Source organism: Pholis gunnellus (assembly GCF_910591455.1).
Source record: "Pholis gunnellus genome assembly, chromosome: 2".
Lineage (NCBI taxonomy): Eukaryota > Metazoa > Chordata > Actinopteri > Perciformes > Pholidae > Pholis > Pholis gunnellus.
This window is the reverse complement of record NC_136536.1, coordinates 21379530-21402463: the sequence shown is the minus strand read 5'-3', so window position 1 is coordinate 21402463 and position 22934 is coordinate 21379530. Positions and strand designations below refer to the sequence as shown.

Here is a 22934-nt window from a genome sequence, read left to right as displayed (position 1 = left end):
GAACACTTCAACAGCCCAAAGGCTACAAAAACATGTTCACTGACAGGAAACAGTAGTAAAAAAGGAAACCAAGTTAGATTCAAGAGAAGATTTTTCTTTTCTCAGAATGTTGTTTGGCTTTAGAGACACCGTTTTGTACAGAAACTGTGTCTGTAAATAAATATACCAGTTTACCAAAATAATTATTAGTTTAATGCTATCGTGGTTTCTTTAGACATTTTTATAAGACATGAGCTCAACTGGTGACTGTAATGTAGAAAGACCGGACTATCCAACATAGCTGAATGCATTGTCATGTGTTACAATCTACAGGAACCAATGCCGTGGACAAATGATAGAAACACATCCATACAATGAATTTGACTTGGTGATTGGTGCATGGCAATAACCACAGTGCAATAATATAAGACATAATTTTAAATAAAAAATAAGGAAAATGTACAATAGAATATGATAAACAAACAAACACTATGAGAGAATGTTAAAATAAGTATGTTATTGAAGTATTAAGTGTCAGACCGTTCCAAATCACCCCTGATGGAGGTTCCTTTGTTAGTAAGCAGCAGACTCACTTACACATGCTTCGTCTTGGGAGTGTTTCACCCTAACACAATACCAAGTGATACACTGAGTATTCTATATTTAAATTTTTTTACTGAAAATGTTTAAATATAGAACATCAGTGCAAACGTTGGGCAGAGCAGAGCGCAAAAAAAGTTTAATCCTATCACACGTTTTTCTGGGGACCTCCATAAAGGGCCCCCCTGGAGGGTGTCAGGGGGCCCCGCCAGAACCACATCACTCCGTTCTGGGTTGTTGTTGTTTTTTTGACAGCAGATGGAGCCACAGTGTGTATACGGTCATTGTTTTTAATGGAGTCCCCACAAAGTTATTGTACAAGTTTATAAGCAGCCGAGCGCGGATTGGCTGCAGCGGGCACCCAATGGGAGTCAGTCAGCGCAGCGAAACAATCGTCCTAAAGGTCCGTGTGAAGTCGAGGCTATTTTTGGTGGGACCCGCCCCTCTTGCTATTTCTGTCAGCAGGAGAGCGGAGGGGGCAGGACTTGAGGGGCCGGACTTTTTTTTTTTTTTTCTGCAACTTCCCAGCGCTGAGTCTCATTTCTTCTTCTTCTTCTTCTTCTTCCTCCTCCTCCTGTACTTGTCTTTCTGACAACGCCAGCGGATCTCACCATCACCTCCCGCCAGGTTCGCGCTCTCCTGATTGCACAAGGACTTCTTTCTAAATGTTCTATCTGGATTATTTTCAAGTGTTTTTCTCAAGAGGTGTTACCGGGTTTTAATCTTTACAAGGTAGGAAACGCTGCTGGTGACAGGGTCCGATGTGGGAGCAGCTGGGAGCTCGTTTTATGCCCTTTACTTGTTAAATTGTGCCTGTTGTTTGTATCGGAGTTTTGCATTGCTAAGAAAAGAACAAAAACAAAGATTAAGCCCCGGTGCCTGCGCAGGTGTTTGCACTGTTTTAATTGCTCACGAGCGCACAAAAGTGACACGCGCAAGTGCGTCAGAAAATGAGAACTTTAGGGGGAAGAGCGCTGCGTCTGTAAACTAATATTTAGTGTTATTTTAGTGTTCTTATAGCGGTACGCGCGTGTCTACAACTACCACGAAGTCACTGTAGAAACAAGCATACGGATATAAAAAGTGTGAAATCCCGGTAGTAATTTCTGGTTGTCTTCGTAAACAAACAAACAAACAAAAAAAACTTTTTGTTGAAACTGTGTGAAGTTTGAAAGCCACAACAAACATTACTGAAATAGATTTTACTGGCTCTCTTGTTTGACCCCAATTAGCGTTTTGCTGCTGAACACATGTAAACCAGCATCAGCAGCAACAGGTCTAACGCGCGCACACACACACACACACACACACAGTCGTGTTTCCATCACTTTAGACGACGTTACATTGACATACATTAATTTCCCCGGAGACACGCTAGTAATAATAATCTATAATCCTAACCTGTTCCCTACCCTTCAACAAAGTATGCACCCTAAAATGTAAATATTTACATTATGTGGACTTTCATTTTGTCCCCAACAGGAAGGCGAGTCCCCACAACTTGACTTTGTTTACAGATTTATGTCCCCACAACATCAGTTTTACCCCCCCACACACACAGAAATAATAAAAAAAAAAAAAAACATATTCACTACTGGACTAAATGTCTACTTTATTTGTCTTATTTTTGTGTGTTTTCTTTCTGCTTGCTCTAACAGCACTGCCACATGTGAACTATAATATTGTTAACTATTTTTGACCTGAGGGTTGGGGCTCACTAACATCACAGGAGCAGCTCAGCCGCACCCATCAGGTGGCTAAGTCTGCCAACACAAAACCTTTAAGGAGCGTTATGTCCTCTGTGACTTTTATCTGCCTCTGTCGGCTGCCGGCGGGAATTGTGGCAACTTCTCTGGGACGGTGTTTGGTGGTGTGCAATTTACATTTTTGCTTTTTTGTTTTTGTTTGCAACAGCAACATGTTGGAGCTGCATTTCACTCGTTTATTTTTCCATTTGTCTCCACAGATGGAATCGGCACCTCTGGGGACATCATAAAGACAGACAGACAGGACAACAGATTTCAAACGGTGGCAGGTAGGACTTAAAACCTCTCATGACAACGTAATAAACAGCAACTGTAACTTGATAAGTAGCTGTATAACGTGTTAAAGGTATAGGCCACAGCCATCAGCGCTGAAACATTCATGTGGAAAAATGCTGCTAGTCGACCATCTTGTCCTCTTTACATTTTTTTTTTACAGCGTACACACACACGCACGCATGCACGCACACACACACAGACATTCTGGGTGACAGCGTTTTTTCCAGTGCAGAATGATCTAAGCCGTGCGATTCTCAGAGAAGTGCAGTAAAGTACAGAACAGGTGTTGGCCTAGTTGGAGAGACGTTGCTCGGCCCGCTGTGTTATTCATGTGTGGGTTTAGAAATATCCGGTTTGCTGCAGGTCACGCAGAAGTGTGGTTTATTATCACAAATTAGTGCGAGAGTTAAAGTCAAAACGAGATATTCAACGATTCGCTGGCTTTGGCTGTGAAAAACATCAAGTTGTTGTAATTCAAAAGTTGTTTTTTTTAAAATCATGAATTCTAATTAGTTTGGCAGGAAATGTAAACGTCAGCCAATCACACTAATATACAGACGTAGGAACTGCTTCACCTTCTTTGTCAATTTCACCTTGATTGCGTCATTTCTTTTTCATGATTTCATGATTCATTCTTTAAATTCTGGCATTTCATCTTTGAAGTTTTTTTTTCCTGTACGCAATTGAAACAAACTGAAATTATACAAACTTATTTCCTACCTGCCAATTTTTTTTCTTCTCCCCCACACATTTTCAGTTGCAACTGTTTTACATTTGTCATCTAATTGCTGCATTTTCCTTTGAATGTGGTCACAGTTAGACGATGAAAATGTCAAAATTGATTACTTGCAGGATGTGAACCTGACCCAACTCTTATACACTTATCTCACTCTGCTTTAAAAACAATCAAACTTGGGGATGCCTTTCTTTATAATAACCATCCATTTCCATCAGTCATAGATCTTTTCTCCCGAAACTTTCGAACCAGCCCAGCGACTCAGTGCTGACTCACATGGGAAACACAAAGGTTTCTCCTTCAACCTGAGATCAAAAAAATGCATTTGATCCACTGCTCCGCCCATCAGAAACAAGTCGCCCCGGCTGTTTCTTTGTGTCCTTCCTTTATAGTTTAGATTAGCGCTCTCCGCTGTGAGGCATGGCCGTGTGTGATCGCACTGTGTAGGATTACAGTGCATGACTCTCTGAATAGGAGCCGGCTACTCGCCGTGCCAGGCTCCGCTGACCGTGTGCGAACCAAGGACCGGCTATGTTCCCTGTGTGCGTGTGTGGAAAAAACCCGGTGAGGTCATGGCCGTGGCTTTAGGGTCTGGTTACATGTGTGTTGTCCACGCGGGGCAACTGACACTGGCTCTCTCTCTCCTTTGTCTTCCTCCCTAATTTCTCTATTTACTCTCTCTCTCTCTCACACTCACACACACACACACACACGCATATATATAACCTAAAATTAAAACATTTTCAACGTCGAGGGTATGGTGCCCTGAGACCCGGCGTCTCTGAAGTTGAAGACCGGTTAGCGGTCTAAGGTGGCAGCAGTCTGTACCACATGTGTGTAAAATGTTTAAAAGCTTCTAGAGCTCAAACAGCCCTTTAAACTATAATGGACCTGCAGGCCACCAGGGTTACTTCCCACGTATGTTCTCCTTGGTACTTTGTGTAACACTAAAACTTCTTTTCATGCGGTGTGTACGGCACACTCTCTTCCTGTCTGTTTTAGTTTTCCTTTTTCCTGTCTGGATATTTGTATGTCTTTCATTCTGTCCTCTCTGGCTGACTAAACACAGTGGGGAGAAACATTGGGGACAGATAACAACAGGCTTGATTGTAATAGCTGCAGTGGGGATCACATATCCTCTTCCTGATCCTGGTTTCCAAACAATTGGGTCAGCTGATCCGGGCACTTTTCTTTTTTTCTTCTGTTTTGTTACTGGTTTGCGCTGAACGGAGAGAGCTGAATGATGGAAAGGAGGATGAATACTGTGAATAATGCTTGTAATTAGGGCTGCTACTTATGATTGGTTTCATTGACAAATCATTTGTTTATTATATGAATGGATTGATTCTTTAAAAAGTCATAAAATAGTAAAAAGAAAAAAATGACATCACAATTTCCCAATGCCCAAGGTCACATACAGAAATTGTTTGTTTTGTCCGATCAACAATCCAAAAGCAAAATATATATATTCAGTGTAATATCATAGGACCTGAAGAAAAACAGCAAATATTCTCACTTAAAAAGCTGGAACCACATGTTTGCTTCAAACTACGGCAACAACAAACCAAAAAACAATGAATTGATTACTTAAATAGTTGCCGGTTAATTTCTGAAGTTGATCGACTAAAAAAATGTAACAATACTTTTATAAAAAGTTAGGTTAACAAGTACATTCTTTCATAAACAATGTTTGAGGCAACACTGCCATGTCAACCGAAGGGATTTCCATACAGTACATGTCAATAAGATATGAAATATATATATATATATATATATATATATATATATATATATATATATATATATATATATAAATATTTATACAGTAATTAAAGGTAGTGAATGAGCTCCTGTTAAGCCTTAACTCTGGTTTAATGTCTTTTCTTTTTCCTGCCACTAATCTTCCTCACTTCATTGTACGTCTGGGTAACCTGACCTCACGTCACCATTTAATCATCGGGTTACTTTAGACTTCATGGAGTACAGAGGTAATATATCACTAAATAACACACTGGAGCGGTAGCGCTGCTGCAGCGACTACTGTACACTATTTCCAGTGTGTGTAGTGTTTTTGTTCCAAAACAGTATAAAGTCATTAAATCCCATGCAGCTGCCCCCAAAAAGCGTATCGACTTATTTGCACTGATCTGCAGATATATTATCGTCAATTTGAACTCTGGGGCCCCTTAAAGCCTGAATGCAGTGCAGACTCAGGCTGCGCACTAAGTTGTGGCATTACTACCTTTAGTAACACTAGACGGCAGTGAAGGAGGCGGCTATTTCTGTCCCGCCGAACAAATGGCTCGATTGTCCTGCCTCGAGGTGCATGAAATCACTTGATATGTCAGAGGTAATGTTATATAATACTCTCCAAGGTGCGGGGGCATGGCACTGTATGTGTGTTTGTTTGTGCGTCTGCGGGCAGATGAGTACTTCTCATGTCTCTTAATTGTGTGTGTTGTTCTGCTTCTCCGTGTCAGCCTGGACATGTTGGGTGTGAACGGGACAGGAGGGGCTGTGTGTAAAGTGTGTGCGGTAACACTGTCCTTAACATTTGAGTAGTGTGTCAAATCAATTTCTGTCGCATTAACCTCTGCGCTAACGGCTCCTTGCTGTGGTCAGCTGGGTAATTGGTACGTTATTGGCCTCCAGCCGCAAGACTGCGTCCCTCCTCGGGACGTCCCCCCCCCCCCCCCTCTCTCTCTCCCTCTGTCATACACACACATGTCGGCACACTTAATCCCGTTGGAATTTACTGGAGTTACTGTAATGGAATTATTTTTTCATTCTAATTCAATTTGTAAGCCTTGGAGCCAAAAATGCATTTTGAGTCTCCAGCGATTTGTGTTTCACCGTTTGCTTTAATCCAAAAGCAAATGTATGTTTATTTAGCATCTGAAACCATTGATACAGAATATTTTCCTGTATTCACTCAAACCTTTGGATATTGTTCTTCTTTTAAATGTATGTAAGCTTGAAATGGTGCGTCTGGTGGTAAGGGGCTATATTTTTTGGGGGTTGAATTTAGATTAGACTTTGATGTTCTGTTTTACACATGTACCGGTAGCTCTGCCAGAAACACTCATCGTCTCGCAGATGATGTGACTATCTGATAATAGGCCAATGTCAGGCCCATATATCAGTCTGGCCCCGAACACGAGTTTTCCCAACCAGACTCATCGCAGTGTTTTTGCTATTGTCTGTCCTAAAGCACCGCACTAATGAACGGCTCACATTCTCTCCAGATCACCGAGTTGACTGACACTGACCTCGGATCAGATAGCCTGTTGTTAGGGCCGATGTAACAGAATCTCCTCTCATCTGGATGGACTCCTGTGTGTGTGTGTGTGTGTGTGTGTGTGTGTGTGTGTGTGTGTGTGTGTGTGTGTGTGTGTGTGTGTGTGTGTGTGTGTGTGTGTGTGTGTGTGTGTGTGTGTGTGTGTGTGTGTGTGTGTGTGTGTGTGTGTGTGTGTGAGATGAACGGTCTCCAGTGATGTTCACAGATTCAGGCTAATCTCAACAACCTGGTGAAGTGGAGGAGAAGAAAGACACAACGCATGTTTATTTAATGTGTGTGTGTGTGTGTGTGTGTGTGTGTGTCCGTGGGTGTGTGCACATCAGGGGGTTGTGTTTGTGAGTGTATGTGTGTGCGTAGACGGGTTTCTCAGAAGCGCCTGTCTGGGATTCGCATACAGGAAACGCACAACTGCAGAGAGCGAAGGTGAGAGTTGGCGAGTACTAATTACAAATGTGCTGGGTGCAATATGTTCAATATCACAAGGGGGAAGTATAGTAGATGCACAATGTTATGCAGTGATTTATAAACAAGCCGGTCTTATGATTTGTACTTATTAAATCCTGTATTGACAGCAAAAATGTGCTATAATACACTGAAGGCATCTTATATTTAACATCTGGCATATGTCTTAACTAATGTCTGCTACATTCTCCTGGCAAATGGAAGAAAATTCAGATAACAGTACTTAATAATATGTGCTGCTGCCTGTTTGTGGTCGGAGACACTTCGTAAATCAGGTTGTTTCTCACCATGTGCAGAGAGAGGTGAGGTAGTTGTGGAGTCGGGGTCGGCGTTATTTCTGCTACTACATCCGATGTCTCACTGGAATCCTTTGTGTCAAGTGAACTTCAAGTAACTGTAATCATTGATTCATCTGTTCTTCATGTTGTATATTAATAAGTTCTTTCAACGCAATTTTCCAAAGCCCAAGAAGCCACATTTGAGCTGCTTGTATTTGTCCGTTCAGCAGTCCAAAACTCTAAGATATTCAGACTATCACATACCAGCAAATATTCACTTGTTCAGGAAATTACTTAAATTATATATCAAATAACTAGTAGAGCACTCGGAGAGGGCAAACCTCTGCTCAAGGTCATTTCCTCAAGTGAAAAATAATGCCTATATCCGATCCGTGATTCGAATCCAGTCCCAAACTTAATGGGTTCATCCTTGGCCCATGTTACATCCTTCCACCAAGTTTCATGAGAATCGGGCCAATGGTTTTTCTGTTACTCCGCTGACAAACGGACACACACACACACCGACAACGTGACTTCGTTGGCCGAGGTAATTATAATTGTTTCAGCTCTAACCTAGCGATTAGCTATTTACAAATCTGTGGCGGAAAAACATCTATTTGTGGAAAGTGTCTCAACTCTGTTACAAATCGTGATTATTTTGTTATACTTGCACCATTTCTAAATGCATAAAATGTTATTTCTGATCCAAAGCCATGCACATCTTCAAGTGTTTCTAAAAGGGACACTCGTCTGTGTGTTTCAGTATCAAGGTTTGTCCATGACTGGGTTTATGTATGGCTTCTTTTTTTATCCGTGTGTGTGTGTGTGTTCATCCCTGACCAGAGTGCAAAGCATGTGCAGGAATGTTAATGTCTTCTTCCTTTGTTGTCCGTGCAGACAGCCGAGTGTGACTGTGCATATTCATGAAGCTGCCTTCCTGGAACACGTTAACTTTGACCAAGGAAGGAACATAGATGAAAAAAAAAAAAGAGTTGAAGAAATTTAAAGAAAGCTAAAAGGGTGGAGTAGAGTAGAGACGTACAGTGTATGTACAGAAATAGACATAGGGGGATGGAAAGATGTATCAAAAAAGGAAAACACGACGTAAGAGACAGAGGCAGATGTCAGAGTCCTGTCAGCACTTACACTTCATTAATCTTTTGCAATAGCAACAGGAGCCAAAGTTGTTTTGTTAGTTGCAGCCAGCGAGCTCGATGTTCACTATAAAAACTCTCCATGTAAACGGGTCATATGTGGTCCAGCGAATATAAAATGTGTTTTTGAATTTCATTGCCCGTTGGTTTAGATTTTTCGACCATTTACAGAAATTCATACTACTTGTTAAGATTAATACAGTATATCTGTGCAGATGAGTCTTTCACGGGGAGTGAGAAAATGACCCTACTCCTCACTAAATGTATTCCCTCAGTCAACATTAACATGAGTTTATGGTCTCAATCTCTAGTTTCAAGTCTTCTTCAATACAGCATGATGTTCATTCAGTAAATGATGGTCCATTTAGAGTCAAATAGACCATAAAGCAGGGGATGCTTTAGGGCGGGGCTGCCTTGTGAATGTCTGCAGTTGTCCATGTTTTTGTCTTAGAACTTTAACCCTTTCACAGTGTGTTTTCAGTTCATGACAGTTGATTGTAACCTTTTTGATCACTTGAAAGCGTCCGGGTGTACTTAGCTCCACCCACGATGGTTACGACCAAAATGCCGAGCTCGAGGCATCAAAGCGGTAGTCCACAAACCATCGGTTGACAGTGACTTCTTATATACAGTCTATGGTCTTTACTGATTGGACTAGTTTTTTCTTTGATATTCGTTTCGAAATATTCAAAAACATGTAAGAGAACTGCAGGTGAATTTGTGAACCCGTCGTCGTCATTCAGCAGAAAACATAAGTTGTGTTCACAACTAAGTTTAAAAAAACGACTTTGTGTCTAATTGTGCAGAGTGAAGCTGACTGAGGCTTCAGCATGAAAAAGCTGCTGATAATCTGCTCTCGTTCTTATCAGCAGAAAAGCCTTTGCTGCAGATTGCAGTTTTTTTTTGGTAGCTACCAATCTCTCCGCTACTACCACAGGCTATCAGTGTATCAGTCGCCACTGTTTTCATGACTCACTGTTTTCACCGCTGATAACCAGCAACATCATTCAGCTCATTTCAAATCATTTGCCTCTTTCGCATTTTAGTGAGAAGAAATGACACAACCAACGTTAGAGAGTTGTTCGTGATTAGCATTTGTTTTCCTGATTCCGGCGTTGTGTTTCTCAGTGAGGAGGATGAGTGTATTGAGGGCTGTGATGATAAAGGTGGAATGATATCTGTGTGACTGTGCGGTGTGTTATAAAAGATAAAGGAGGGAGATCCCTTTGAGTGGGCTGCTGTGTTGAGTGGCTTTATCTGTGTTGGGAAATGTGGAGAATGTGTCTGATGTTAAGAAGAATGAGAGAGTGTGTGTGTGTGTGTGTGGGAGAGAGAGTGATGGAGAGAAAGGGAGCTTGGACAGATGTATATTAAATATTGAAGTTAGAGTTGACAGAATTCATCATAATTTGTTTAAGGCAGGATCACGATCTCTGATATGACGATTGTTCTTCATGTTGGTCTTTAAGACTATTTTACAAGTTACTGAGCAGTACGACCAAACCAATGTAGCCCTACAAGATAACAAACACCACTCCAAATTCCATTCTGAAATTGATTGATTTAAGGTTTGTTTGAAGTTCCTTTTAAATTTCTATGCTCTCACACAAGGACCGAATCCATCAGCGCATCAAACTACGAGCCTGTTTGTAACCGGTAGGCTACGGCCAACGCTTTCTTCTGTCAACGTGTCTCTCCTCTGCTCCATGTGTGGAGAGCCTAAACGGTGGCAGTGGTTTGGAGTGTTTCATCTATGATCCTCCCCGTCCCCGAGTCGGGCTGCTTAAAGTATAGAGATGGAGTTTATTGCGTTTGGGTAGACTTTAAAGATAGCAGCGGCACTAACCTTTTAGCAGCGGTGCCTGTATGCAGGGGAAACACCGCCGCCGTAGAACTGTAAATGATAGACTGTACACTGTTGCGCGATACTAACGATCTCTCTGTTAAGGTGGAGGCATTATACTCATTCAAATATCGTCATATCGCACACCCCTAATAGAATTTAAAATGTCATCTTGAATCTTTTTAAGATGCTGTCACTCAAACCATGACGGCCTTCACTTTCAGGTCCAGTGACACTAACACAGCAGTGGTTATAGAATAGTCTGTTTAGAGATCTGCGAGAATGAGAGTTTGACCGAGCGCGTACATTTTAAAGCATGTATTTCTACCCTCATGTGTACACCCTATGTATAATGTGTCCACTGGTCGAAGAAGGGCTTCCTGGGAGCTGCCCAGTACGACCAGCGCTGTTTGCTGTCTAGCAGCTGTATTGCATCAGTGAGGAAATGTGGCTTTGCCAGAGGGCATGTCCACAGTACTTATTTCCACATTTAGCTAGATGATTGGAAACTAAATCAAGTATTCTTCCTGCTACTCTGATCTTTATAATTTATTTCTCTAGAAAGTCACTGAGTAGGGAGAGCAGGGTGACTTGGGGAGCACTGCAAACAGAGAGGACTGGAGTTAGGCCTCCTTGTTTACGTTGCCGAAGTGTCCTCGGCTAAAGCCGTGAATGCCTTTCAGCCTCCGCTCATCTGTTTGTAACCCATCGTGACCATCTGACCACCCTGCTTAGGGCGACAACGTGGGGGGAAAAAGAAGAATTTACCCACAGGGAGCGAAGCAGATGTCAGCAGCCTATTCAAAGCGTGACCACCCCAAGAGAGGAATTTGGGTTTTCTGAAAAGTGTAAAAAAACAGCTCTCAGCCACATAAAGAAACGCTTCCCCCTGATGCAAAGTTGAGATCCAATAGATCGCTTGTCAATCAGACAAAGTGCTCATTTTCTTGTCTGTCCAGTAACGGCGGCTGTCGCTACTCATGCTCACCTACTTCTTCTTCTGTTTATTCCAAAACCAAGCAGACACTATATGTACCACTCGTCTCTATGCCAGAGGATTGTTTGGAACGGACAGAGGGGGGATTCTCCACGAAACAATCCGATTTATTGTTGCAAAGTTTGCTGTGTTGTGTGAGCGATAGTGTTAAAGACAGGAAACAGCCATGAGAATGTCAATAAGGCCCTGAGATGGATTCTTAGCTCTGCCTTTGTTGTCTGTGCAGCAGATGGAGGATTCCCTGTCATTTGTCAAACTGGACAGCACACCTGGTGCCTGTGTGTGTCTGTAATGAATGAGTTGTTCTAAAGTTTTCAGCCTCAGGCGAATTGCAACACTGAGTGGAGCGAAAGATGACAGGGACACATGGAATGTTTGTGTGACCTGTGTGTGAGTTATGTAAGGAGATATATTATTGGCGCGCAGACCTGGTGGAATCCTAAAGCACCTGTTTATTTGAAGCAGGGCGGGATGCAAAAGCTTACTTGGATTCCTCATTTACGAGCTTGCACGACATTCATAAATCTCTTTGAGACCCGTAATTTAGTGAAAGCGGCATTGTTGCTTGCGATCACTTGTCTATTGAACATCAATTTAGCAACAAAAACTCCAACCCACATGACCACATAGGTTGGTAATTTGTACCGTCGAATACGAGCCTAGGTTAGCGTCCCTACTGGTGGCATGAGATCAACACGTCCTCATCCATTTTAGGAAAAGATCACGGTTTGGGTTAGGTATTTTACATAACTTCAGTTACATATGTTCGGTCACCTTTGTTGCGCTAAGTAAAATTGAACTTTCACGCACAAGACGAACATTAGTCTCCTGGGTCAAGGTCCTGTGTTTGTTAGACCCAACCTCCTCTCTACGTGAACAAGGTGGCAACCTCCGGGTCTGTAAAGTGAAGCCAATGCGGAAGTGCCTTAAACTTGCCAGCTATCTTTCTAATAGCCGTCAGATTGTCAAGTCTGATTGTATAGAAGTCTATGGGAAATTGAACCGAGTCTCACTTGATCTATTTCCTCAGTAAACATGAGTACATGGTCTAAAATGCCTCAAACGTCCTTTTCAATACATCATGATGTTCAATTAGTAAACTATGGTCCCATTTGGAGTAGAAAAGACGATAAAGCAGGATTCTTTAGGGCGTGGCTACTTTGTGATTGACAGGTTGCTACCACAGCGTTGTACAGTCTGGGAGTTGTTGTATTTTCGTCTTACAACTTTAACCTTTCACAGTGTGTTTTCAGTTCATGAGAGTTAATTGTGACATTTTTGGTCGCTTAAAGGTCGATTGTACTTTGATTTCTCTCTCGTGTCACTTCTGGGAGCAAAACCCCAAAACCCTGCATAACCCTCCATATAAAATATAGTTTTTTTTGTCGTTTGCCTATGTAGTAAAATGGGACTACAATCTGAATTTTGTTTATGCAACCCTGTTGTACGAAGACAAATAAAAAACCTTGTAACCTTTTTAAGCTCCTTGTACCAAAGACCTATGAGGTCGGTCTCCAATTTAGTCCAGATGTTTATTTTGACCTTAAACCAAAGCACTACTTAAATGTATTCATACCCCATACATGTCTCATTTGTCATCTCACCTGTGAATAGAAAATACATTTTTGTGCTTGACATTTGTTGGTCTACTTTATTTTAATTTCATTTTTTTGCTTTCATAACATTTTGGAAAGTTATCTCTCCAGAATCTGACATTTCACAGTCAAACCAGATAAAATTCATTGTGGCCTTGGTAGACCAGAATGCATTGCAAAATAATGTAAAGATTATACCAGCCACAAATCAGCACCGCTGTGCCAAAGGACATCTTCTCAAAGCCACTAGCATGGCTGTGAACTCTTACTCTTGTTTTTCAATGGCAGAAACCCTGAAAAACCAGTATAGCAGTGCTGATGTGGCATAACACTTCATGAATATAGTGAACATGATGACGGATGAGTTTGGCAAGTGTGAGTATCTGAGCGTGGATTTTTCTTCTGTACACGATAAGATAAGGACGGATCACACGAAGGCCTGGAGCCTGATATCTACCAGAGACACGTGGGTGATGTAGGTACCTCCTCGTGTCCTCACTTAACCCTCTGTAGATGTGAGCAGCAGCAAAATGCCCTCACTAAAGAGGGTCGTCCTCATTTTGCTATTCTTGTGACACGCACACACACCCACACACACACACACACACACAGCAGAGGGTAGTTCTTAAACTTGTCGACAGCCACACACTACCATTGACACTTGAACACTCAAGTACGCACCAACAGAGTAACACCGTAAATATAGAAATTGTTCGGCGACAGTTGTAGGCTGGCAGGCAGGACTACACACACAGACACACACACACACACTCAAACCACAGTCTGGCCAGCTGCTATGGGAAGAGAAGAGGTTTTGAATGGGAGCGACAGCTGTGGATTCCTCGGGATGATCGGGGGAGAAAGAGAGATAGAGGATAGGGAGATGAGTTGGAGAAGGAATGAGGTGGAGAGAGAGACAAGGAGGAAAGAAAAGAGGTGGAGCGAGGATCAGTAATGATTTTTTTTAAATTTTCTCTACAACCAGATTTAGATACTTCAACTTGACTCTTCATGAAATGAGATTGAAATAACTATTTATTTGAACTGCAAGGAAAGGGGGCTGGTTGTTAATATAGAACCTGAACTAAGGCGCTATAGCCTACAACTGTTGTACTTTATTTTTATTTATTTTGCCCCACTTATTAGTGAGCCAGGACATGTAGGGCCGCTGCTGAGAAAGTCAGGTGACGTAGTATACAAAGAGTGTAAAGAGATGTAAAGTCGTTGTAAGAAGGCTTTCAAACAAACACAGGACTTCCACCGAGGAGACTGCTGTCTGTGTCCCGTGTTAAACCAAAAGTCAACGCTGACTTATTTTAACTCACTTTTGTTACACAACTAAAGTACTTTTAAGTAAAGTAAAGTACTTAGTTAGCTTATGTACTTTACTAAGTCACCTACATAGAAGAAACATATTACTTTAACCCAAACCAAGTAGTAAAAATACCTACTTTATGGCCTAAACAGATTCTGCACTGCAGGGGCTTGCTCACCGATAGCTCGTCTAGACGTACATTCGTAGAATGCATGAAAACCTCTTGGAAGATACGAAGCGGTGTATGAGGATAGGTTGCAGTGTTTGCCTACAAAAACCTTTTTCTTTACAAAATAACTTCTTGCACTACGCAATATATCAACCACTATCTGATTCAAGAACGATGTGCCTTCTTTTGAAAGTCAGTGTAACACGTGGTTCGGTTTGTTCTGTAAAAATCTTGAGGTCTGATTCCACATGTGACCATGTGATCCTAACTGTCAGTACAAGACTATTCATAGAGATCCTGAGTTGTGCAAGGCTCATTTGGCAACTCTGTGCTTTTTGTGTGTGAATACAACCTCACCTCCTGCACCTTTTACTTTATTAGAGTATTAATCACTTCCATACTCATGAATTCATTTTGCCCTGCACTAAACACTGATCATTATAAACAACATTGAATCAGCATACTTAAATAAAATGATTCTAAATGATGTCTTTTAAGCTCTAGATGTCTTGTTGGTCTCTGTTGGGAAAATGCTGCGGCGACCAATCCCGAAGAACAGATCAGTGTTCTGAACAAATGGAAGAAAGTGGGTGTTATAATGAGCTGCTACACCCACCACGGTTCAACAGACGAATAAAACAAACAGCGCCTCCTAGACCAACTCAAATGTCATCCAACAGATAATCCTGGGAGTCACTTTGGTGCAGAAACACCACACTACTGCACACAAGCAATTGAAAGAGACGAAACAATTTAACTGGATTGTCAATAGTTTACTTAGTAGTTTTTCCATGTTCCTGTAATAGGTGTGTTTGTGTTCAGTATATTGGTGTGTGGCCTTCAGGGCCACTGTTAGTCATTAATCTCAGTAGTTAATGGATGTCAAAACCCTCATCTTTTCACGAAAGCCATACATTGAGAGGAACAGGAACAGTGATTTGGGAGGCTGTGTGTGTGTGTGCGTGTGTGTGTGTGTATGTCGGAGAAGCCATGGTTATTTCCATTTTTACCGACTGAGCATGCAGTCGAGTAGGGAACTTCACTGCCGTAGGGGCTCAAGGGCACTGCGGCAGCAGCGTCACGACAACAGCAGGGGGAGGAGAGGGGAGGAAATGGGAGTCTAAACTCAGCTCTTAAACAGGAAGCCACCCGGGTTCTCCCATTGTTGTGTTTTTATAGACTAAACTTCCTGCCGGCCCGACCACCCCCTCCATCACCATGGTTGCAATCCCTGAAGTTTATGGGATGGATTGTAAAGATCTGCACTAGAAAGAGCTGACACCGGCCAAAGTGTGCCAATTGAAAAAAAAAATGGCAGTGTGAGGGAAGTTGTTGTGAAAGTGGGTTCTTAAAAAGTGTATTAAAAAAGTCTTAAAATGCCTCCAGCAGTGTTGTCAGAGGTCTCATGTTTCATCACATCGTTCATTTCTTGCTAACTGTTTTCTCAGTCTGCACTTTTATAAGTTTCAGCGTTTTGTTTTCATTTAGTCTTTAACTTGATCCCAGGCAGCATTTTAAATGGAGTTTAAAAGTCCTTTTCTGTCTGGAGTCTGCAGGCACCCTCCCAGACAAGGTGCTTCCACATGTGTGAATGAAATGATGAAATCAACAGTTTGTGTGTCGGTGCAGCGTCAACAAATCGAGACAGCGATACACTGAGAGAGAGAGAGAGAGAGAGAGAGAGAGAGAGAGAGAGAGAGAGAGAGGGAGGGAGGAGAAGAAAGAGGAGTTAAAGAAAAGAGGATGTGGCCGACAGTAAAAGATGACTGGAGGGGAGTGGAGCTCTCTGTCTAATTATAGATCCTGCTGTGAGCTGGCTGAGGCAGAAGTGCTACTGGGTTTTCACACAGACGGATATTTACAAGACAGAAACACGGGTATGTGCCTTTTGACTTTATCTATCCTTTTTTTACTCCGTGTGCCTGCGTGTTCGTGTGCGGTCGGTTGTTCCTCTGGATGTTAACATCTCCCGAACGGGAGGTGGAACCTGTTGTATCACAACTCCTTGGGTTGCACTGCGCACTGGAAGCCTGCTGTGGTGCGCGTCGTTGAGTGGGACAAAGTGTGATGATCGAGCCTAAGGCGTGAGTTGGAGGGCGAGCGAGGGGTTTAAAAAGAGATTGCTTTCCTCTCTGTCTGTGTCACTCTCATTCTGTGAGATTTCTTCTTGCGCCGCTTTTGCGACTACATTTGTTTTGAGTGCAGCAACACAATGCAAGAGATGGTGTGTGTGTGTGTGTGTGTGTGTGTGTGTGTGTGTGTGTGTGTGTGTGTGTGTGTGTGTGTGTGTGTGTGTGTGTGTGTGTGTGTGTGTGTGTGTGTGTGTGTGTGTGTGTGTGTGTGCGAGTGTGAACTTGCTGGACTAACAGACAGCAGCCTTAGATGTTTATGGAAACTCAATGAGGACTTAGGAAACTGGACCCACGCTGCATTATACATCAACCTTCCTCTGTTACTCTCTCTCTCACACACACACACACACACACACACACACACACACAGAGAGTCCTTTCTGTCTGTCATGCACACATTCAAATCCATGCATGCAGCTCTAATGCTATTAACCCGTCTCACACATATTGTGATTTCCCTACAGACGATGAATTGAAAAGCACCTTTTCTTGTGACTAGTCCACTGTGGGATCGCTTGCAGGAGGCCAATGACATTGGCCTGCTTGTCATTGCACGGGAGCCGTGTCTGTTTTTGGATCGCTGCTATTTTGGGTTTGTTTAGTGTCCCACATGTTTGTTCCTATGAGAAATCTGCTGTACATCTAAATGTTGCATCTATCTCCTCGACATGTTTTTACGTTTCAGTTGGACTGTGCAGTGATTCATATTTTGTCTGTTTTCTCCACAAATCCCGGAATACCTATGATACATTGAGGCAGTGTTTTGAGCAAACGGCAGGAAGGTTAAAAATGCACTTTCAGCATAAAGTTCAGGTTTTGATTTTCTAAATCAGGAAGTGAGGAATAGTGAGATCCGGACAATATACAACTGTACAATGTGTTAAAGCTAAAGAGGAACAATTAAAAAAAATAAATAAATGTATAGACTGATAAAAAAATAATTCCTCTCAATCATCACTTATGACCCACTAGAAGTGTGTGGCGGTGTCTGTATCTGCAGAGACTCTGCCCTCTGCCTGTATTTTCTCTTTTCTTATGATTTTACTGTGTTCTGGATGTTTCTGGGCATCAGGATTTGGACCCCATGTGGAGGTGTAACCTCGTTCTTATTCCTAAGTGTTCTGTAAACAGCAAATAAACATGAATGAAGTGGGCCATTTAATAGATTAGACAATCAGCAGAACTTTAATCAACAATCTTGATGATTGAAATCTTTAGATAAATCACTCACACAATCAATCAAACATTTGCAAATGTCATTTTGCATCTCAAATGGGAGACTGTGTTTATCTTTTTCAGTGTATTTATCATTACAAGTAGAATATCTTTGGGTTTTAGACTTGATCTTGGTGGCATTTAAGACTTTACCTTGGGCTCTGTGAAATAATAACAATAATGAACACATTCATCAGCAAGTTGCGTCTCTAGTTATAATAGTCTCGTACTGGGCCGGGCTTTACAATGAAACCAGGTCTGTTTGTTTAAGGTGATCTCATCTCATTAGTCACTCAATCTCCTCTTGATCTGGAAATAGCTTGTGTGCAAGAATCTTTAATGAAAAGTGATGCAATCAGAGTGGCATGCTGCTCTGGAAAACAGGTTTAAGACAAACATAATATCAATGCTGTGTTATGCCAGATACATCAGAAAACAGAAACGTATCTTATTTGCAAAAAGTTAGTTGCTAAATTTGTCAAGAAGTGACTTCAAAAGCTTTTTTTTTTTTGCAGATTATCATACATCTTCACTTGCTTAAGAAAAGCCAGACTTCAACCTTCTGCTTTGACCCTGTGTTTGTTTACTTAAGATGAAATGGGAACTGTTTTCTTTGGCAAAGAGCTGGAACGACTTGCTGTAAACTTGGACCAGTAGTTCTTTAGAGTGAATCCTTACACACACACACACACACACACACACACACACACACACACACACACACACACACACGCGCACTAATTAGTAGAATGAATACATTAGTCGAGGTGTTCCAAGTATGTGCAGACGTTTTTTTGAAATGACACTAATAGGAAACAAACCGCATGTTTCTTCTGCACAAAGACGGACGTGTCAGGTTGCTGCAGCTCATTCTATGCAAACAACCTTTTCAACGCACATGCACACACACGAAGACATTATAAAAACACAGCTGCATGCCACTCCAAGCATTTGGAGAAAGGGGCAAAGGGATTGATGGAGTCAAGAGGAGAACACTTGACTTTCTCTTCTTGACTCCGGCTCCGTCCTTTAGCTCTTTATTTTCTAACAGTTTCTCCTTCTTTTTTTTTTGTCTGCTCTTCTTTTTCCTCTCGATTTTCCCTTTTTGCAGACATCTAGTAACTCTGCTGGTGACTCACCCAACTGTTTTTTTTAATTTGTACTAACTTCTGACAGATACCCTGAGGTAATGACATCTTTTATGTACTGAAAGTAGCTGTCGCCTCTAAAAGGTGTAGTGTGATTTAGTCACACCCGCGCACGCAACACAGTCAAAACAGGAGGAGGCGTCGCGGCTATATTTGGACGTGTGTCAAGACACAAAGTGGTGGCGTCTGCTCAGTTTGGTGTTGACTTTGTACGGAGTGTCTATCGCGAGTGGCACTGCGCTGGCTGTCAGCTCTCCCTCTGTGTGCAGCGAGTGACTAGACTTCTCTGCGGATTGTTAAAGATTGTCGACCAACTCGTCCGTCTCGTCTTCCTTCTCCCTCTTTTTAGTCCGCTCTGTTCTTTTTTTGTTTTCGGCTTCCAATTTTTTTTCCGTTTTTGATGAGGGGGAGGGAGAGCTATTTATATCCTTGTCTAACCTGTAGGACGAGTCCTGAGTCTAAACGGGACACAAGTTAGAAAAAATAGAAAGGGGGAGGAATTAATTATGTTGCTCATTCGGCATCTGTTGTACTTCTGCCCAACCTGGGAGAGGGATCCCTCTTCAGTTGATCTCCCAGAGGTTTCTTCCTTTTTTCTGTTTCCCTTTTCTTTGTATGTTGTACAGATTGTAAAGCCCTATTCAAATACAAGTGAATTGACTCTGTAGGAAGGGATTACCAAATGTCAGGCGGTGGGGTGGACTAATGTCAGGCGGTGGGGTGGACTATATCTCCCTCAATCACACGGAGAACCTAATCTACCTAATCAATCCCAACGGTCTCTACAGCCAGACGGGCCGTATCGCACTGTGTCGTTGGGGATTTCCATAATGTCACGCTGACACTCCTGCACAAAGTAAACCTAGCTTTGCAGTACATTGTTTCAAGAGGAGCTGACTGTACTGGACCTCAGTCCGTTCTGATTTGGCAACACTTGCGGTTCCTGCCGGGAAACCACAATTTGCGTTTTGATAGCACACGTCTCAAGAGTTCAGTCCAAAATTACACACCTCAGGCAGCTAAAGTCCGAAATACAACCGAAGAAGAAGAAGTTGTGTGCAGTCTCTCTGTTAAAAACTGTGGGCATCGTTGTGGGCATCACTTTGTTTTAGTAAAGCAGACCGTCAGCAGCTGAACTCATGATGATGTTGTCTTCGGTGTTATACATCACATCCTGTGCACTATGCTTTTCATGTTGTTCATGGGTATGCAATTTGGCGGACCAGTACTAATGACAACCGTATATAGAGAAAGTAGAAACGGAATGCAAAGACATTTATCTGCAGGTGCTAAAAAATTGACAGCCATGAATAGTAACACATGGGTTTGGTACAATGCAAAAGTTAAGAAGAATAACTTAAAGGACATCTTTGAATACCAACATACAGTTGTCAGTTTTAGTGTGAGACTAAAACAAACAGGCCTGAGACGGTTGTAAAGGGTGGCGTTGTTTAAATTAGAGAATGAATTTCCCACAATTCCTGCAGCGTCCTGACCCACCTCAACCAAAACATTGCAGCTTTAACATGCAGCTCGTTTCGGATGCTCAAATGTATGTGTCTACATGTGTGCGCACGCTTTGTGTGCTATTCCAGTACATGCCTTTCCAGCTCCTCTCGCACAGAAAAAACTAAACCTGCCATTTAAATAAAATCAACACACAATCACACAACCACGGGGTCAGAGACCGTTGTCCCTCCCTGAGTGCGGCACGCAGATGTAATAAACTGTAACGGAATATCATTCTCAAAGAGAACTAAAAACATTAGAGCCTAGTATTACTTGGAGAGACCCAAGAGAGAGAGAGAGAGAGAGAGAGACTGTGGAGGGATTAAATGTGGTTGCAGAGGTCCAGAGACTAAACCACGACACGGTTTCTAGACTTAAAGTCGTGTTTGCTACGGGGGAACCTTGTTATTATCAGCTATTTTAAAGTGGTCAGAGAGATTATTCCTCAACTGGAGGACCCAGTTTCATGTGCATGACGAAGCCATAATGTACTTACTGGGGTTTTTATAAACTTGCCTTTTTAAAGAAGTTGAAACAGCAGCTTTACAGTTACCTGATACAGCGAAGAGTTTGTTGTGGGCCATGTGGACTTAACATGTGATGATTAGTGCTGTACACCGATGATGGATGAAGGGCTTCACACCTCTGTAATCATATAAAGAGCGATAAAGTCATTGCAGTATGGAAGCTTTCCATCATGCCTTGTCTTTTTCTGGTGTTGAGTCAATAACTTCCCTCTGTTTGCATGCTTTTATACACTCTTTAGAGGCGTGAGCTGGGAGCAAATAAGGGAAAAATCTCTGCTAAAATGGTCACTGTACACACTGAAAGTCAGAGAGTCAATGAAAGCCACTTCATGTTATTATCCAGTGAGTCTTTAGACTCATCATATCGAGCCAACAATGTGACTTATTAATAAGAGAATTCCATTGTCAAGTGATTCCATTCCATGCCATGTCATTTCAACACAACACAAGCAGGTCATTGGACATGTTGTTGAACTTTGCAGAGTGATAATGGTCATAATACCACAGTGAAGTGGTATTTTCTAGTATACAATGAAAACAAGCAAACCATATTGCATCCTCTCATTCTTATTCCCTTTATCATTTCTTTTCCCAGCACTTTCATTTACATCTATTTAGTTTTACGAAACCAACAACTGGAAACCGGGGGTGACATCGCTGTGTTACTCTGGAGGTGTGTGTGTGCTTGTGTGTGTGTGTGTGTGTGTGTGTGTGTGTGTGTGTGTGTGTGTGTGTGTGTGTGTGTTCTCTGTCGAAAACAAAAGGCCCTGTGTAGGTAAATGTTGGAGCAGGGTATGTTTTGCTATTTATAACCCATGGGAGGCAAGGAATAAGAGACACTGGTGTTCCCGACTGTGAGTGAGTGTGTGTGTGAGTGAGTGTGTGTGTGTGTGTGTGTGTTCTGTATTGGCCTTTGTTTCCTTGTATAAGCATGTTCTCCTCTCTTTTTTCCTCAGAATAATAGCTTTGTTATTCTTTGCTGTCGTTGCAGAGAATACGTGTGCACAACCAGTTGTGTATGCGTGTGTGTTTGGGTGCGTTTGCCAAGGGATTTCTGTCATTCCAGCAATGGTCGGCATTTAGACTGTGTCTCTGTTTTTGCACCTCCTAATATGGAGGGGTTCTGACACTGCACACACACACACAGTTCTATGTAAGATTAACCCAAACCATGATGCTAATGAGAGCACAGACTCACACTTTGCACACGCACATCCGCTAGTAGAAAGGATGCCAAAAACACATCCGTCTTTTCTGTTCTATTCTATTCCCTTTCACCCATTTCCAGTGCTGCTGTTGGCAACGGGCCAAGCCCCTCTGTGAGTGACATTTACTTCACACACTGCAGCCTGACATCTGAGCACCAGGCGCAGCAGCACGGAGATATGATGTCACGCCAAGTTATTTCGTGTGTGTGTGTGTGTGTGTGTGTGTGTGTGTGTGTGTGTGTGTGTGTGTGTGTGTGTGTGTGTGTGTGTGTGTGTGTGTGTGTGTGTGTGTGTGTGTGTGTGTGTGTGTGTGTGTGTGTGTGTGTAAAGTTTTAAGTTTTGGTTGAAGCGTCAAGGCAGGTTTGTGCAATAGGTGTTTGCTCAAGCCTGTCTTGTGTGTGCAGCTGTTTGCCAGTGTGCAGCATGTGGATGTGTGTAAACGTCTTTACGGTATGAGTGTGTGTTTATTTATGAGTAAATATATATATGTATATATGTATGTAAGGGAACATGAGTTGCTTGCTAAAGTATTATCCAAAGATGTGTTTGTGTTAGTGCGTGGTGGGACACATGTGAATATGTGTATTTGCGAACAGCTGCGTTTCTGTGTCAGTGTGTGAGTCAGTGTGCATTTTTTGTGCAATTGCAAGTGCATCTGTATGCTTGTGTGTGTGTGTGCGTGTGTGCAAAATACGCGTGCGTGTGTGTGTCACAGACAGAAACCACC

General features: G+C 42.2%; 1 protein-coding gene across 2 annotated transcripts in view; it reads left to right on the top strand.

The window, feature by feature from the left end:
* Positions 1-1185: 1185 nt before the first annotated feature.
* hdac7a (histone deacetylase 7a) overlaps positions 1186-22934 on the top strand; it is a 45916-nt gene continuing 24167 nt past the window's right edge. Inside the window, exons 1-2 of one of the 2 annotated variants that reach the window (XM_079172444.1) lie at positions 1186-1311; positions 2546-2614. The gene's annotated coding sequence lies outside the window, so the exon portion shown is untranslated. Of the gene's footprint in view, positions 1312-2545; positions 2615-16279; positions 16346-22934 lie in introns of those variants that run through there. The other variant, XM_079172445.1, reaches the window with a different exon arrangement.